We start from the raw sequence: 18,521 nt of genomic DNA, 5'->3' as shown, positions 1-18,521 counted from the left end.
AGTGTAGAATGTTGAGTATTTTTGTCTCTTTCTATAGGCTACCACAAAAAGATGAGAGACAAATGTACAATCTAGAGAAAAAGCACCAAGTGTAAAGCCAGTTGTGTGATTTGATATATTGTCCTTGTCACACCACTCTAAATCCTTTGTGTTATCTGAAATGCCCCAATCAGAGATCCACTATCTACAGTAGAGATGCCATGAGAGACAGGCAATCCATCCACAAGCCCTGGAACCTCCAATTCCCTGAGCTGAATTGCCCCAATCATAGACCCACGATGCAGACTCAGCGACAGGCATGCAATCCTACACCTGTGACACTAATAAAAGGCTCCCTACCTTCCGCTTTCCTCTCACCTGCTTTTCCTGTCAATTAATGATCCACAGATAGATGGAAAACTGCACATTTCAGCAGTTTCGGAGCCGCTGCGACTCAAGCACTTCCCAGGGTTTTGGTTGCCAAATCGTATGAAAGCTTGAGGTAGTGGCTTTTGAGGATGTTTCCCTGTGGGATGTCAGGGCATACAAACCGCTCCCTTTAAGTCCTAACTGAACATAACAAGGCCCTGGAGTTAGGACAGCCCTGGGAGATCTTGACTGGAGATGAGGAAAAGAAGGAAAGACATTTATATTAGAAAAAAGTAAGACTAAAAATGGAATTTCACCAGCACAATATTTTTCAAATGAAAAGAACCATTTATTTCAGTTTATTGCCTGCTACAAAAGAACTGATGTCACAAAAAAAACTTTAATTCAAATGAGAAAGTGTTTTCCTTAGTGAAGGAGGTTTAATTGGGAGAAGGAGTAGAGAATGATTTTTTAAGGCTCAGTTTTCAAGGTCAAGGTCAAGGTAATCTTTATTATCCCCGAGGGGCAATTTGTTGCACAGGCAGCAGTAAAAACGAATCTTCAGCGCAACACACACCAAACCACATGCAAACAATTTACACAATTACATAATATTGTTCAAAAGGCCAATAGCAGCAGGGATAAATGAGTTTTAAAATCTATTGGTTCTGCATAGACTTGGCAGAATATGTCTGCGAGCAGATGGAAGCACCCTGAACTAAACAAGGGGTTACTGGGGTCAGCAAAGATTGACTGGGCCGTCTTTGTGGCTCTGACTCTATACACTCGGGAGGGGTCATTAAGGTTTGTGCCTGCAGTTTTAATGCACATTCTAACATTTCCTTCTAACCTGCTCCTGATTTTCATGGCGAGTCACCCAAACCTGCAAATAAAAGAGAGGATTAAAACAAACTGAATAAAACAAGAATAAAACATCCAAGTGGTGTCAACATTAAAACTCCTGAGTTTCCAATAACAGTACATGAGCTTGTGGGTGATGAATCAACTGCACTATGGTTAAAAATAAAAGAAAAAGATAGTACATACATCTTGTTGTAAATGTGATTTCTTGGTTGACTTCATTTTGGTAAACAGAGAATATCCGATTATGCTCATCTCCATGTTATTTGCTATAATATAAATATTTTCAGTATTGTTTAGTTCATGAAAAAAATGTTAAAACGCTAAATTGAGCAGTAGGAAATATCTCAGAAATAAATATCCTTGCTGCTGTGGGTATTGCAGAAGAATACTGTATGTAAGAGCTTTCTCCACTCTTATAAACAATGATCACAGCACAGTTGTGTATGGTATTGTAAATAACCATGACTTTATTACCTGCATAAAATATAGTCCTCTTCCAGCATTGGCTCAATGACTGTCCAATGGGCTAACTTAAACTGAGGATTCATTACCATGTCAATTACTTTTGTATTGTTTTGTCCTTGTTTACATTTCAGTAGTGGGTCTGTGCATTTAAACCTAATTGACATTGATTTCAAAGAAAGCGGTTGGAGCCCTGCCCATAACACAGTCGTTTCCTCACTACTTGACAATCAATTACAGCTTTATGAATAGACCTGTGTGGTTAGCATCTATCAGCACGGGCCTCCATAACCACCACTGCCACCACCACCCATGAAGATCACTTATGATTTAAAATCCATGGGTAGCAGGCCACGAAATCTCCCCGTTTGTCATAATAACCTTTTCAGTTCAGAAGCTTATTTACACATCATGACAGATAGAAATAACAAGAAATGTTTGTGATGTACCACGCTGGTTGGTTGGGGTTATAAATATTAAAAGAACCCCAACTGATTTCCATTACCCCACTAGCTTAACCCCACCTAATGAAGCAATCAGAACTTACATTGGTATGGTGCTGCCAGTAAGCTACCTTGCTCACAGGCTATACCCAGTTTAAGCATGTGAGACACAGAATGACAACAAAGCTCAATAAAATCAGTGTCCCAGTTGTGACATACTATAACTTTTTTTTTGTTTGTTTCTTACGTGTAATACTTAAAAGAATAGTCTGACATTTTGGGAAATCCACTTTCCTGCTGAAATGTCAAAATCTGCTACTGCCAAATTGTACATTCTATGTGTTACTTTATGTAGTGAAGATGGCTGCAACTTTCACCTTCTGCATCACAAACCTCATCCATCAAATACAATGGGACATCCCATTAACTCATTGATTATTCAAATATAGAATCCCACCTGGTAGATCCTTTGCCTTTCATGGCAGAGGGGTTCAATGAGCAAGAGCTGGACAGAGATGAACTCTGATGTAAATGTGTGAGTATCACTTCAGATTTTTCTCACCAAGGGGATGACTGATGACTGTTTTTCTGCCCGACTGCCACAGTGGGTTAAGACAAGGGGCTTTATGATGCATGGACATCCTTCGTTACTAATTAACCTTCATACCACACTAATTAATTAGATTCCAGCAAGGTCAAGCTTTCTAAATGGGACAATTAAGTGCCTTCCTCATACAGTTTTGCACAATAAAGAGCCTAACAAAGGCTAACAAAGAGACTGGATAGATGTCTATACTTTACATAGAAAATAGTGAACTTTTTTTTTTTTTTTTTGCATTTCACTTACTAAGTAAAATATTTTACCTATGATATTATCATGTGAGGAATTGATATACGTGTATGGGAGGGTTGCTGCCATTGCATTATAGCAGGTACTCCAATCAAGAGGGAACTACAAAGTCTGTAATCAAGCCAAAGCGAGACCTTATTAAGCTTTTAAGGTGATTTGTAAAATTGAACAAAATGTTGTGGGTTTGTCTTCTCATAAAGGTAAAAATACATTTTTGTTGTATTTTGAATGTGCAGACAATGAAACAAAGATGTGACAGCGACCAGGGATGGATAGGGGTGAGAAGTTCAAAGAGCAGATAATCAAAACAAAGAAAATAATGTGGTCCGCACCACCTCAGAAGATGCCTGTGTGTAGTGACAAAATATTCAAATGAGGCAAGGTAATAATGTGGAGATGTGAGCATGCTGTGGGACTAAGAATGTTTTAACAACACATTAGAGATTTCACTAATGATAGTGGTAGTTGCAAAGCATTGAACATTAACACACATTTTCATTTTCTTTGAAATGCCTAACAGATCTATTACAAAAAAAAAAAAAAAAAGGACGTTGTGAAAGAGGATGTGAGAATTAGGAAATTAAGTCTGCATGAGTACACACACACATTTTCACTAGCAGATGTAATGGACCAGTTGGACAGGACAGCTTGCTTATGTTCGGGAAAAACTTGTCAAATAATGATAAAAGCAAATGCAAGTGTTCACACACACACACACACACACACACAAATGCACACAATCCTTTACATACGCATATGCATATTTATAAACATATGACTGTACAGTATGTGTATCTCTTACACATTTGCATACATTGTGCAAACATGTGAGCACAGAGACACAGGCAGTGGGGTAGGTATCATTTAAAAGACTATTCCCCCTGTACACTTGAGCCCATATCTGACTAACAGTGTGGAACCAGCCAAATGTGGCAGCCAACTGTTCCCCATCCTCAGGCTATCCCTGGACTTGGCCTGAGTACAACACATTGTATCATTGTGATGTGTGCGTGAGTGTGTGCGTGCTTCTCTGTGTGTATATTGTGGATGGGCTGCAGAAACAGAGAGACCAGAGAGAGATAATATAACTGTATAGAATAGTGAGCAATGCGGTTGACTTGAGGTTTGAGGTGTAGAGAGATGACATGGCTCCTGTCCGCTTCAGGCGTTTGGACTTGTGGTGTCGATGGCAGGTAACTGTAACCAAATTTATTAATAGACCAGCTGATCAACAGAAAATTAACATACAACAATTTTGATCAATTATTTGGTAATTGTGAACTGTTTAGAAAATGATCGATCCGAAAACAAGCAAGGATATTCTCTACCTTTATCTTTTCTGTACCTTTGAAACTGGAACCCTTTACGCCATTGTTTGGAAAGAACATGCAACATGCAATTTAAAGACAACATCTACAGCTCTGAGAAACTGTGAAATGGATTTTTCGTAATTTTCTACCATTTCATACATTTCACATGATTGTTGATTACAGCTTGTAAAATAATGTTACAAGTGTTCTTTTCTGTGGTATTGGGTACACAGATTACAGCACTAGCACATAGTTTACATAGTTTATGAAAACTATTGTTTCTTCAGCTCAAATGCTCATGAAGAGATGTTTACCCAGAGTGGCAGTTGTACTGATCTGGTGGCTTGTCAGGTTTACCTGATACATGGATGTTTGGCCCTGCAAAGCCAGAAGAAAAAATTAAAATAAGGTCACAATAACCCAAACATCAAGACATTAAAATGTTTCTCATTTCAACCCTTAATCTATGTTCTTTCTCTGTTTTCTGTCAAGAACTGAAGACCACTGATACACTGAATTGGGCTGTTCAGGTGTGTGTATGTCTACATCTATGAAAGTATGGATGTGCGAGTGTGTGTGTACCTCAGATGTCTTACTGTGCATTTGACAGAGATTAATAAGCAGTAACCCCATCATTGGACTACCATGGGGATGTAGACCCTATATTTTGTTAAACCTCACATAAATAAAACCACAGGGCGCCACTGGGTGACAGCAAGAGAGAAAAAATAAATCTGGATTTCTGAGAAAGAAAGAAAGAAAGAAAGAAAGAAAGAAAGAAAGAAAGAAAGAAAGAAAGGAAGAAAGAAAAAGACACAGGCAGACAGAAGTAAAAAGTCATTTCCTCCTTTCACTGGGGTCACTTTGAGAAGCAAATACTTCCAGATGGTGTTTTATAAATTTTTATTTATTTCTGGGGAGTGATGTGGTTTGATGACATGGCTGATGAGAATATTTCTGTGATGTGCCCTGGGACAAATGAAATGCTGTAAAGAGTGCAAGGTTAAAGAGCTCATTACACAATCTGCTAGATCACACTTAACTGCTGCAGGTTTACACATAATGCCCTTCTCAATGTCTTCTAAAGGAATTCCCATTTTGGGGAAATGACTTGCTGTCTTGCTGAGCGTAAGATGGTATCAGTATCACCTTGTTATCTTCCAGGATACAATGAAAATAAGTTAAAATTTGGATATGTTGAAAGAGATGTGTTTGTCTGGACCAAACTCTAGGGTTAGGGTTTGATGGCAATTTATTAAATTTAAATCCAGCATCCAGATCCACCAGTTGAACCCAAATACTTTCTAATCCTCTCTTGAATTTTCTTAGGTTCAACTTTCAACATTTGCAAGTAATTTAAGTTACAAACACTGCTCCTCAAATTCAAAGATCTGTAAGCAACATTTTGTTGGCTGAGAGGGCAGAGACAAGTAAGTCTGAAGCTACAACCTGAAAATGAGACGGACAACAACATGCCACTGTAATTTTATGAATTACTCGTGCATATATAAGTTGATAAATCTTAAAGTATTAGCATGATGTAGATAACAATTTAACTGCAGGACATTGATCTGAGGCAGTCAGTTGATAATTTCTGTAGGATAATTATGATTGATGATGGAGTATCCTTTTACTGAGGAGTCAGGAAAGGTTTTATCCACTGCCATACTGTAATGCTTTTCATGATGAACAGTGATGGATGCATTGTGCCCTTTCAACACACAGAACACTGGACAAGAAGTCCACCAACAATACTAAACGATGCTCAACAATACTCTGCAGTTGTGCTACCTTATAACTGTCTTAAAATAGTGCTATAATAACAATATTTTCTATAATATTTATCGAGTCTGTTATACATGTGTAACCAGATGAACACCTTAGAGGGAGAGACCGAGAGCTTGTGTGGGTGTTGGCGAGAGAGATGAAGGGATAATTAGAGAACACACTTGTATTATATTCATTTATCCACTGGGGAAGTCCAGCAACACAATGCTTAGGCACACAGAGACAAACTGCGCATCTCCAGGTGTAATTTATTAGGGAGTGATGGTAGATAATATGGATGCCCTGGCTCACACAGGAAACAATGTGTTATCCGGTTACCATTACACACAGCTAGCATGCAAAGGGCTTAGATTAATGATGCACCTGTTTGGTCTATATGGAGTACACGTTAAAAGCCAATGGCTTGCATGTATTAGAGCTTATTAAGAGGCCAGAGATGGAGAGAAGGAGAGGTGGTAAGTGGAAGATCAAAATTAAAAGAGAAGAGAAATGAGGAGATGTGAGTAAAGGGGGAAACAAACAGTGTAGTGTAAAAAGTAAAGAACAAATTAAGGGAAGAAGGCAGCAGGGCGAAGAAATAGATGGAAGACATTAAAAGGAAAGGAAGGACAGTAGAAGACACCCAAGTGCTCCCAGAAAGCACAGGAAATTAATCAGACACATATATAGTACATAGATGCCACAATGCGTATATTATCACAGAGACCATTGTGTTGGAATAACTATAAATTAAAGTCCATTACAAAGCAGGGTTCACAATATAGACCAGGGGACACATTTATCTCCTATAATCACAACAAGACATGTCAGCTATAGAAACAAAGTAAAAATCTCCCTGTTAACTAGTTACAGTATTTATATAAATTTAAGAGGATACAAAGTGAGTGAATGCCCTAATCACCATTCTTCTATACAGCCTTTGAAATAAAGAGCTGGTTATCAAAGGAATATGCACCGCATATATCTTAAGTGTTATCGTTACTAATACAACTTTGAAATGCTACAGTTCAAAAAGTGTACTTGATGTAAGTGTAGATCATAAATAACAGAATATTCCCATTCATGTCACTACTTTTAGCCACACTTCACGATTAACCAGATCATAATATATTCCGATATGAAAAACATATATTCAATATCCAATCTACCAAATGCAGATGGACTGAAGCTCCATTTACCTCACCATGAAAGAACAGACTTTGTTCCACACTATTAAGAAATGACTGATAGGGAGGAGTGACAATGATCCAGCCTCTATGACAACCTGCTATCATTACAGTATCAAATGACCCCCTGGGCTATATTACAACCACCCAGTGTCACCAATTACTAAACAAAGATAAGTTGTAATATCGCAAGCGTGCATTTATACTGTCTGTTGTCAAATGTTAATGTTGCGTAGAGGTCATTTGGGCACACTTTGAGTCTGTATTGTGGCATTTGATGGACGGAAACACAGCAAATTGCACACTGAATGAATGGTGGAGAGGTGCTGAAGCAAGACAAGTAGGACTATTATTATTAGTCATAAAACAGGAGTAAGAAGCTAAGATGTGTCCTTTTGGGCCAAGACTACTACTGCAATACATCAAGTTAAAGCCTACTTTTAGTCTGCGCAGTTACAAAATATAGTACAGCTATAGCAGTAGCTGTAGCTGTGTGACTTGCAATACTGGAGTGTACTCTTGCAGTCATACACATCTCCAGTTGTGCTCATATTTGTGAGGAAAAATAAAACACACATAAAATATTTACAGTACAATATAGGTGTAGCACTTTGCATATTGAAAGTGGAAGCAGACTGTGGCTGGCACATCGCAAGTAAACATTCATATTTAAGGTTCTTGCATAATTTTGCAGTTTAACTTAATAAATAATCTGAATTGTGTTGAATTGTGGATTTTGCCTATAACCTCTATGATGGAAGTCAATGGATGAATGAGCCTGTGTCTCAGACTACTCCCTTGCCTCCCTTATGGACCTGAAATGACAAATATACAGTCTGGCTAATCGTCAGAGGAGTGCACTTGCTATTACACACTGCACAGCCCCACAGGGACCGTCGGAGAGAGAAAAGAATGGATAATTTGCTGATCTGGACATATTCTTCTGCTCCCTCTCTCTTGCTGTGCATGCATATGTGTGTCTGTGTCTGAGTCTGTGTGTGTGTGCGCGCGTGCATAGGTAGGGAAGTGAGTATGTGCACATGTGCAGCAGAGGGAAGAGAGAGAAAGAGAATAAATGACTGTAATAAATGAAGATGAACATTCCAGGGCCTCTGCTCTCTTCCTGTGTTTTTCTCAATTTTTCTTTCCCCCACTGCCAAATATGTATTGATTTCCATGCATATTTATAATCTGCACTGAACCAGTGAATCTCCAGTGTTTTCAGAGGTGATAGGCCTGCTCTGTGGAGCAGAATCAACAATATCGAACACACACAGAATCTCCAATCCCTCTCCTAAGCTCTGATGATATAAAGCATTCATTTCCAACTCTAGTTTGTTCTGGCATTGTGTACCTTGGGTGTGGTGGAAGCTTGGTTTAGGGTCTTATGTTGCAGTCTAACATTATTTATTCTGTTTTCTCATCTCAGTTTAATTCTCTAAATCAAACTTAATATGGATCTGTCTACACTGTTCTGCTGTATTTTATGCATTGTATGATTTACCATACAATTTATTGGGTCATCTTAACTCATTTCCTCTTCCACTCTCCATTTTCTGTTCTTTCTGCATGACATTAGATGCCATTATATGTCTTCATATTTGCGTTACTCTTCAGGCTGGCTCATATGGCACTTTGATTAGACGACATCCTCCAAAGACACCGAACATGATTAATCCTCCACTAAAGCTTTGATTAACTGTAATTTTACACAATTATGTTCTACTTTTCTATGCTACCTTAACACTTATTTCATTCATTTCTCTTCCATCTGACATTGTGAGTAACTATGACTTCATCGTTTATTCCCTATCAATAGGCTCTTTGAGCGTAAAGCTCTCAAAGGGGAGACACAGGATAAAGACAAGAGGCCGGTCTCCTAAGTGGCTCTTCATCTGCCTGCTGTCAGGGTTGACCTTGCTCTGATGGCTTTGTGTGTATGTGTGTGTGTGTGTGTGCGTGCGTGTGTGTGAGAGAGAGAATGTTTCAGTGCATTTCGTGTGTTGTGTAAATGTGTTTGAGTGCTTGTGTGCGTCAACTTGAACGCAAGACTCTTTGTATGTTTACAGATTCATGTGAGCACAGATAGTGTAAGCTTTAGAGGGCATCTTGCTGTGTCTCTGTGTTCCTGTTTCTCTTTCTCTCTGTGATTTTCTGTCTTTCTCCGGCACAACGTGCGTTTGACTCTAGCTTGGTTTTGCTTTTTCAGATACTGGCTTCAATGGACGACAAAGGTGCTGCACAGCATGACCAATGCATGTCTTGCTGTCCCCTGTAAGTTACACTCGTCTTAAGTGATCAGTGATCAAGCAGACATATTGTACAGGTCAGCACAAATCAACTGGAATCCACAAATATGAACAAGGGTAAGCAGGGAGCATGTATTGTTGAATATAGAACAGCGCAAGCAAACACACACAAACATGCATGTCATAAACATCAAAAATAAGTAACAATAGTATAAAGTCCAACGCCTGAGAAAACCAAGGAAGCATACACAGCCACAGAGACATGCACAGAATAACATGTACTTTGGTGGTGTCCAGTCTTCCCAAGTGTGATTAAATACTAGGTGAAGCACGGCACACTAATGGGTAGATGGGAGATTTCCCCTGGTGCCTCATCCCCTCACTCAATGGATCAAAAAAGAGGCAGGTGATTGAAGGTTCCATCAACCAAATACTATGTAACAGCCCACCACCTACGCACCACCTTTTACATAGGAGGGCTGTGAGGAGACACGGCTCGTATGTGTACTTGTTCTATGACAACGCACATGAAACATAACTCAATCAGTTGTAAAGGGACTTAGATTAAAGGACAGTTATACCCTAAAATTATTGTTTGTTCAAAATTCTCAAATATGAGGAAATCTATGCAACAAGCAAGAAAAAGAAATAGTTTCACAAATAGGCATCCTTCTGCACCTATTCCTCTATCCAAATGACCAAAATGTCTTCATAGAAAAAAAAAAAAGGCTCTAAATTCATATAGTTAATTCTACCTGCTCTTTTGTGCTCAGCTATGTTGGGTGAGGGTTAAGGTAAGCATCTCTGCTCCCTCTTGGTTAACTACAAAGGCAATGTAGGATGGGGCTGAGTCTGGAAAGGAGAAGCAGCATCAAGAAAACAAGAATTGGCAGCAGAGGGCAAACAAGCTGGTATAACTGGTAACTAAGGATGGCTGTAATTACTTAATGGACTTGAAATGATGTCCTTGGTGGACATTGTGCATTCAAGCTGCAATGGTCGGTACGAAGTAGTAAACTCACAGTCGTTCCAAACAAGCAACCATACTTGTTGCAGTTTTGTGGTGTAGGTGCTTATTCTATAAAGTTATAATGGGTTGGTTAAATACAGCATACCCTTTTTTCAAGTATAGGCTGTAGCCCAGATCACCACAAGCCAGGTTGCACTCTTAATTAAGTTATATGACATTCTATGTCAATCAAAAGTGGTATTAAATACATACATTTCACTAAATCTTCTATTACTCTGTACATTCAGACAGTTTAATGCTCACTGAGCAGTAGTGGCCCAATGACAGTTTGAGAATAACAACAGCTGGCTGACAGAGCATCTAGAGATGTGAAAAATGCTGTGAAGGTTGTACCTGTGCAAAGTTCAAATGAAGTTCAACACTGACAAAAACCTTTTCTTAATTAGGTTTTGACAGCCAGTTGCTGGCAGTGTATTGCTTGATTATGAAAAGATCAAAGTCCTCAGGACAATACAGAAAATGCAAGAAAGAGGAGAAGAAAAGGGGATACCATACATAATACAAAGTACAGTGTTGGCCTGTTTACACATTGATGACAAACTGCAATTTTAAAGACAGGTTGATTATAGGACAATCAGAAAGGATGTCAGCTGATTAATGCATTTTTTAATTGATCAGTTAATCCTCATGATATTGTAATCCGCCGTGCTTCCAGGTGCACCAACTATCAAAAATGATCCACTGCCTGTCACTAAAACATACAAAACTCTAAAACGCTTTGCTTCTGTTTCAATAACAGTTTGCAGCTGCATGATGACTTTAAAGTGCTGCAACTGGTTTAAAACTGTATTTGTGTTTTGTGTATTTTGTTCATGCTGGGAATGAAAAGCAGTTGTCCAAACCTTACCCAATCCTCACTGCACACAGTTATGAAATAATGGATTCATGGATATCACACAAAGCAGCACAGGACGCCACAAAGTATCAGGAGAAGCTTATCAGCCTATTTTATCTTAATGTGTTTTTACTATTCAGCCGTCAATTTGATGGGAAAATAAATGAAAAATAAAGAGTGGAATGGGTATTAACAAAGAACAGCACATCGTTATATTGAGTGCAATTTTGTGTTCTCTTTTTTCTTTTATTTGATTATACATAATGATTGTGATAAATTAATTCATTAAGAAGCCATTTTGTCTTTAAGATAGTAGCGGTTCATACATACATAATTAGCATTGCAAGATGGAAATTAAAATTATTTGTAGTGAATGTTTGTTCTTGTTGGCACCTGAATGGCAGAAGGTGAATTTGAATTTTTAAAGACATGGAATGACACAGTTTCACGCTTCCTCACACCTCTGCAGGCATAAAAGTATGCATGTGTCTGAGAAGTGTGGGAGGGGGGGGGGGGGGGGGGGGGGGGGTGCACTACAGTGCACTACTGACCCTTCTCTGACAGTGGCCCAGTGATAGAGCGTCCGTCTTGGAAGTATTGCTGCCTTTGTGACTGATGGATGATGTGTCATGTCTGATGGTAGAAAAGCCAAGAGAATAGGTTTGAAGTATGGATGTGCTATGGTAGTGCAGTGGTTAAATTAGGCTCTGAGAGGGAGTGACAGACAAAAGAGATGGGAAGTTATGGGTGATGTAGAGAGACAGATAAAAAAAAAGTGAACATCTGTGTTTGATTGATATTATGAGAACTAAAACTGGGACACAAGTAAGTGCGTAACAAGAAATTTCCCCTTCAGAAATTTCTATGGGTTCAGGTCCGCTGAAGTCAGGAGACTGGGAAATGAGGAGCATTGCCAAGTGGTGTCTTGTAACCTGTCTTTGCTAGTTGAAGTCATCTTAGACTGCTTCTCTCTCAGTTAAGAGTTCTACAAATAGTTGCCATTAGTCTTATATTGTGGACCAGGTGCTATGTGTTCACATTTTGTGCAGAGAACAAGAGAAACTAAAACAAAATAAGGAAAAAAAATCACAAGATGCAAGACATGATATTTGCATGCAAGGATAAAGAGGCAGAAGGTAAGTCTGATGATTGTTACAGCAATATTGGCTGATAGACTCTAATTGTCTTTCACAGAACTAGATAAAAATCAAAAATGTTACAATCCAGAACTTTGTACAGACATATCTGTGATGCTCTTTAAGTGTTGGCACTGTAAATGAAGGTTAGGGGTTTTTATCTGTTGTCACAACAAGGCCATAATGTTTACAATGCAGCGGCAGTCCCCAGATCTCCAAAACTCCTGTTTTACAAGGGTTTATTTCATTCACTGCTGACTGTGACCTCGCCAGGCAATGCAAAACATTGGCTACACACTCTCTTCCCACTGCCCACTGAGCATTGCAACACACGATACACATTGTTGCAGATGACTAGAATCAAAGGGGAAAAGGGAGAGAGAGAGAGAGGGGGGGGGGGGGAATTGTCTCAACAAGTTACTTTTGACAATAAAATAAACCCAAACTCATTACGAAAACACTTTATGAAAAAGAAAAAAAGGGTATGACACAAGACCCTTTGTCAAGACGCGTTGCGTTAAGGTCAAGTTGCTCAACTCCAGCTGGTAGATGAGAGGTGGTCACATTTTTACAGAGCTATGCAAGCTCTGTCCAGGACAGAGATAAGTTAACCAGCTGCTTATGGTAGCTTCGTAAATATCATACAGATATGAAACGGTGTCAGTCTCCTCAACTCTGAACAAGAAAGAGAATATGCAGTTCACAAAATGTGAAACTATTCCTTTAAAGTACACAATTAATATAAGAAAGTTGAAGGTTTGGTACTTTTGCCCAAAATAGGTCTTGAAACCAAACAAAGAGTGCTTCTAAACTATTGCTAGAAGCAGAGATCATCATTTTCAAGATAACAGATGATAGATTGAAGAAAGTATTTTGTCAAATCTACCATGCCATACGAAAGATAAATAATATTTGTATACTAATTAATCGCCCAGAAGTGATACTGTGTAATTCTAGGTCTGGTGGTCCATTAAATTCTTGTGGTTTTCAGCAATCAGTACTGGAATATTAAAGTTACTGACTTGGAGTGTGGATATATTGATTCTAGAGTTTCAATCTAAATCTAAAAAATAATTAAAAGGATTTTTGCATTAAAAAAAAACCCACTTAATTCATCATCTTAAATGTCGTCCAGTGAGCTTACTGAATATTATAAGTTATTATTATTAAAATAAATAAAGATGTTAGTTATTGATGATACTATGGTGGTGAAAAAAGGTGGGGCATCCAGTGGTCTACTTGAAAAAGGGGCAAAAGGCGATTGTTCAATTTACAATATGCAGTTAATAAATATATATATATATATATATATATATATATATATATATATATATATATATATATATATATATATATATATATATAGAGAGAGAGAGAGAGAGAGAGAGAGAGAGAGAGGTAGAGGTAGTCATTTATGCAGTAGATCGATATTCTTCAAATGGATTTAAGTCCATGTAGATGAGATGAATTACTCTGTTTAGAGAGCTATTCTACCTGTATTGTCTGTATAGCCATGACAGGTTACATAGAGTAGCTGTATAAATCTGAACACAACAACAAATACATTTTAATTAACCATTTTATTTTTATTTTTTACCAAAAATAACATAAAATTTTGCTCTGTACTAAATGGTGAGTATTATTCATGCCTTAATCTGATCTTAACATGTTTTACTGTATGAATAAACACTTGGATGTGCTGTTTGAGATTTACATGAGTAGGAAATAAAATGATTGCTTCACCAAAACAAAAAAAGTAGCACCTCAGCTTTGGTTTGAGAACCGTTCCAAAGGTTCTGTAGTAAATGGCAAGTATCGCTCAAATGCTTTTGTTCATTTACTTGACATTGTTAAACTAGATTTTTAAGAAATTCTGAATTTATGGGTATGACAATGTTGCTATCAATTTCGGAACAATTCATCTACAACATTTTGCATACTGTGTGCCACAATTGCAAGAATATGCATATTTTCCAATTTATTAGGACCAATGCAGTCTAATACAGCAGAATTACAGTTGGGTGAAACTGTAAAATGAATCCCCAGTCTATTAGAAAACAGTTCAAAAGCGCCACAAACGCCATCCTTCAAAATGACCTGTTCAATCACCTGCTCAATAAACACATCACTAAAAAAGTTTCAACCTAAACTGAACTTTGTAAGGATTTATTGCTGGACTATTTTATTAAACTGCATTAATTTGAGCTAGGTGCACCTAATAAACTGCCAACGGAGTTCATACATTTAAGGAACCATAGAGAATAACTGTGAAGTAGTGTTGATCTGTTCTGTGAGGAAAACTCTGTTGGATGTGTGTTAGGTTTGTTGGACAGACATGGAATGCTTTCAGTGTACATCGAAGTAGAGTGAATTCCACAGAAGTTAGTCAGGGTTGCGTGTCTACTTTCAGCTGTCATCTACGTAAATGCAAAAATGTATCTAATGAAAGGGAGTACTCATCAACATACATCTGAGGAGAAACGACAAAGCTCTTTTGCTTCGTTGGCTATACTTTTCAAAACAGTATTTATGGAACCTTTGGGCCTGCTAAGAGTCTCGTACACACACACACACACACACACACACACACATCTCACAGCCTAACTTGTATATGTATACCTGGTATTGTGATAACTACAACATTGGCATCATTACATGATTCGTTTGCTGATTGGAGTGTGTGTGATGAGGAGTGTGTGGAAGAGGAAGTTTCTGGTACATCCCTAGATTGGGCACTCCCAAGTGTAATTGAGCAGCAGCCTTGTTGAATATGGAATATGTAGTACATGTGCCAGGTACAGCTATTGACGAATTTTTACGAGAACTTTACTACTTGATAAGCACTACATCAGTCCCACTCTCTGGAGGTTTTATAAGCGATATCCTTGAGCATCACAACCTCCAAGTTTATAAGTCTGTAGCTACTGATATCACCACAGCAGTTTGCTCATCTAAATCAGTTCATAGATCAATTGAAAAAGGTGGTCCTCTTAGCATTTCGTATCAGTGTCACAATACTACAAGGAAAAGTCAGTGTTGTGGAACCTATTACCTGCATACTTGATCATTAAAAGAAATACACCTTTCAGTATGTCCCACTGTTTAACTCCTTGCAGGAAACATTAAATTGCAAAGTCATTCTTGATAAGATTATTGAAAATCACAGAGGACAGCTGGACATCGAACTCGACCCTTCTTTTGAATTCAGATCCCCCGAAGATATCACTGTATCTGTATGTGGATAATTTCGAGACCTGTAATCCCTTGGGCACCTCTCAGCAGAAACACAAGCTCTGCGGTGTTTATTGGGTACGAGGTAACCTACCACTGAGCTCTCACTCATCCTTATCTTCTATTTTTATTGGGGCTGTCAAACGATTCATTTTTTCTTAATTGCGATTAATTGCATGTTTTATTTCATGATTAAAATTCTATTATTTTGCATTTCAGAACTGTTTTCTCTTGCTTGACAACACATAACCGTCAGTCTGTGTGAACTAGAAGCTAGGGTCAATGGGTCAAAATAGTAACAGCCAAAGATTCTAGAACGTAGCGCTGTAGAATCTTTGGTAACACATGATTAACGCAATTAATAACACGTTATGTTCGATCCTTAATCTCATCATGATTAACGTGTTTTTTATTGCACTACTTTGCAAAAGTGTTGATGTAAAAATATATTGTTATGACAAAGTGTGAACCTCTTCTGCAAACTCTAAAAACTTTGGAGGACCATAGTGTATATTATTTTATTGGGTAAGTCTCTTTAAAGTACAGTGCAGAGTACGGTGGCTGAGAATTTGGAAGTGCACAGTTTTGCAGGCGTCATTGACAGTTTTTTAGGTGATTACTCATGCTGGTTTTACACTGCAAAAAGTTTTGATATTAGGTCTGAATGTGTTGCATCTGGCGCTTCCAGCCTGAGAATTAAAGAGGAGCATGCAGATCATGTAAAGCACCTCTTCAGAATAATGTCCATTGCTTTGGAGTTAAACAAGAGTGTGTTTAAACCAAAAATCTGTCTCATTTCACATTACCTCTGGTTGTCCTCCTGACATTGTCCTCCTGATGTTGCTAATGCATTTGGCGGTATTGTGCAGGTCAAGCTGGCTCACTGCGTGGCATCCATGATATCAAAGTTATTTACGTTAGATGCCCTGAATAAAGGTATATTGGTTTTCCCCTATAAATGGTAAGGCAAAACAGATAAGCCACGTTGTACCACAATTCCTTGTGTCGGAAAACTATTGGACGCAATGGCCATGAAAATCAAAGTTTAAGGAGGTTTATTTTTTGGTCCTCTGGTGCCAGAAAATGACCCAGCGTGGCTAGTGCTGATGGTTATAAAAGATATTTTTGAGTTAGTTGTTGCTCCCATGTAAACTGAGTAATCCATCTCATACCTTGAAAGCAATATAGTTTAGCACAGACATAAATGAGTGTACAACCGCTGAGTTTAAATTAATTAGCCTGTATGCTAATTGGTTACATTTTAACCAAGAAGACCAATATTTCAGCAGCTGCCTACACCGATGGCGTATTTGGGCCAATGTATATTAATACTCGGGCTGTTGTATAAGTTTTATGTGTTGTTTTGGAACTTCAGGTTATTCATGGACATGAACTTTTACTCCCTCTCTCAGAGACCTCTGTCTTCCTCCATTGCAGCTTTTAAAGGGCATGAGAGGAGCTTATGTAATTGGTCATTACTGAAGCTCGCCCCGACTCCACCTGCTGATTCTGTATTCCTGCTGCTAATAAAGTATTCAGCCTCTCCTCCACATTGCACCCAGCTGTGCCTGATTGCGCCTGGTCTGCGACAGCGCCTGTGGTCACCCAAATTGCAAAAAAATTGCTGGTCACACAGATTCATGTTTGCGCCTGGACATTTTGCTTGGGTTTGTGTCTGCAGGCTTTCTCAGGAAAATAAAGTGTGGTGCAAATGGCTGTGTGTTTTCATATTTGTTATGCAAAAATGAAAAGGGGTTAAAAAGCATCTCCCAGCCTATCAAAGGTTCTGGTCTTTTTTGGCCCTATTCCACACCCTCTCTGCCCCCTCCCCTTACCCTTTCTTACTCTTCTAACATGCTGCCCTCCCTCTCTCTCCATCCTTTTTGAACATTCTATCTATCTATCTATCTTCTTTGCTTTCACGCTTGTCCAGTTTTTCCAAGTTGTTCTCCATTCTTTCTCTTGTCTGTCTGTCCACATTTCATTCCTTCCCCCCCTTGCTGTAGCTACTCCTCTGCTTGCCCATTTCCAACTCCATCCTCTTGGCAACTGCTGCCTATCCTGTGACATCAACATCCTGAGTGACCTTCCCCTCTGTCCCATCTGTGTCTCTGCACACACTTCTCTTTCACCCCTCGTGCCATCTCTTCAAATCTCACTTGTATAGTCTTTTTCCTGTTGTAACCTCTTTTAACTTCTTTTCTGTTTTGTGTTTCTCTCTCTCTGACTTTACTGCACCCATCCATTCCCTTCCATTATATCCCTCTTGCTTGCATTACATTATCTATGATCTGTCGGCTCATGTGTGTGTCTGTTGGTGTGTTTGCATGTGACAGGCCACATCCTCACTATAAAGGGAATTCAAACTAGGTCAGGCCTGCATTTCTAATAATGCCACGGTCTGCTGACCTAACTTGCCTGGCTGTCTGATATGTATGTGTTCATGCTTGCATCAGTTTCTGTAAATTGGTCTTTTTCTGTTCTGTCTCTAATTGTGTTTGCCTGCCTTATAATAATAATAACCTCAATTTCCTAGTGACATACTGACATAAAACCTTGCTAGAGAGCAGTCAAATAAGCTAGACATATTTTGGGCCACATACTGCCTGACAGTCTGCCATAAGGGACACACTCCAGAGCACTGCTCTCTCTAAGTAGTTAACCTCTTGTTAGAGGAGGGGACGGTAATCAGTAATAAAATAGCGTGTGACATAGTTAATGTACACACCATCTGGGCCCTGGTCATAAGCTCAGCTATCATTTGGAAATGTTATTACACAGGAATTTTCATATGCATTGGAAATTGATG

General features: G+C 38.7%; 1 long non-coding RNA gene across 1 annotated transcript in view; it reads left to right on the top strand.

The window, feature by feature from the left end:
- Positions 1–9,963, top strand: part of LOC139613258 (uncharacterized) — a 73,563-nt gene extending 63,600 nt beyond the window's left edge. The window contains exon 3 of the long non-coding RNA XR_011686712.1: positions 9,441–9,963. This is a non-coding gene — a long non-coding RNA (uncharacterized lncRNA). The remainder of the gene's footprint in view (positions 1–9,440) is intronic.
- Positions 9,964–18,521: the final 8,558 nt, after the last annotated feature.

The sequence above is a fragment of the Trachinotus anak genome, unplaced genomic scaffold, assembly GCF_046630095.1.
Source record: "Trachinotus anak isolate AG129_WGS33_773 ecotype Australia unplaced genomic scaffold, CSIRO_AGI_Tana_v1 ptg000032l, whole genome shotgun sequence".
NCBI classification, from domain to species: domain Eukaryota; kingdom Metazoa; phylum Chordata; class Actinopteri; order Carangiformes; family Carangidae; genus Trachinotus; species Trachinotus anak.
The sequence above is the reverse complement of the archived record's forward strand: the minus strand, read 5'-3'. Positions and strand labels throughout refer to the sequence as shown.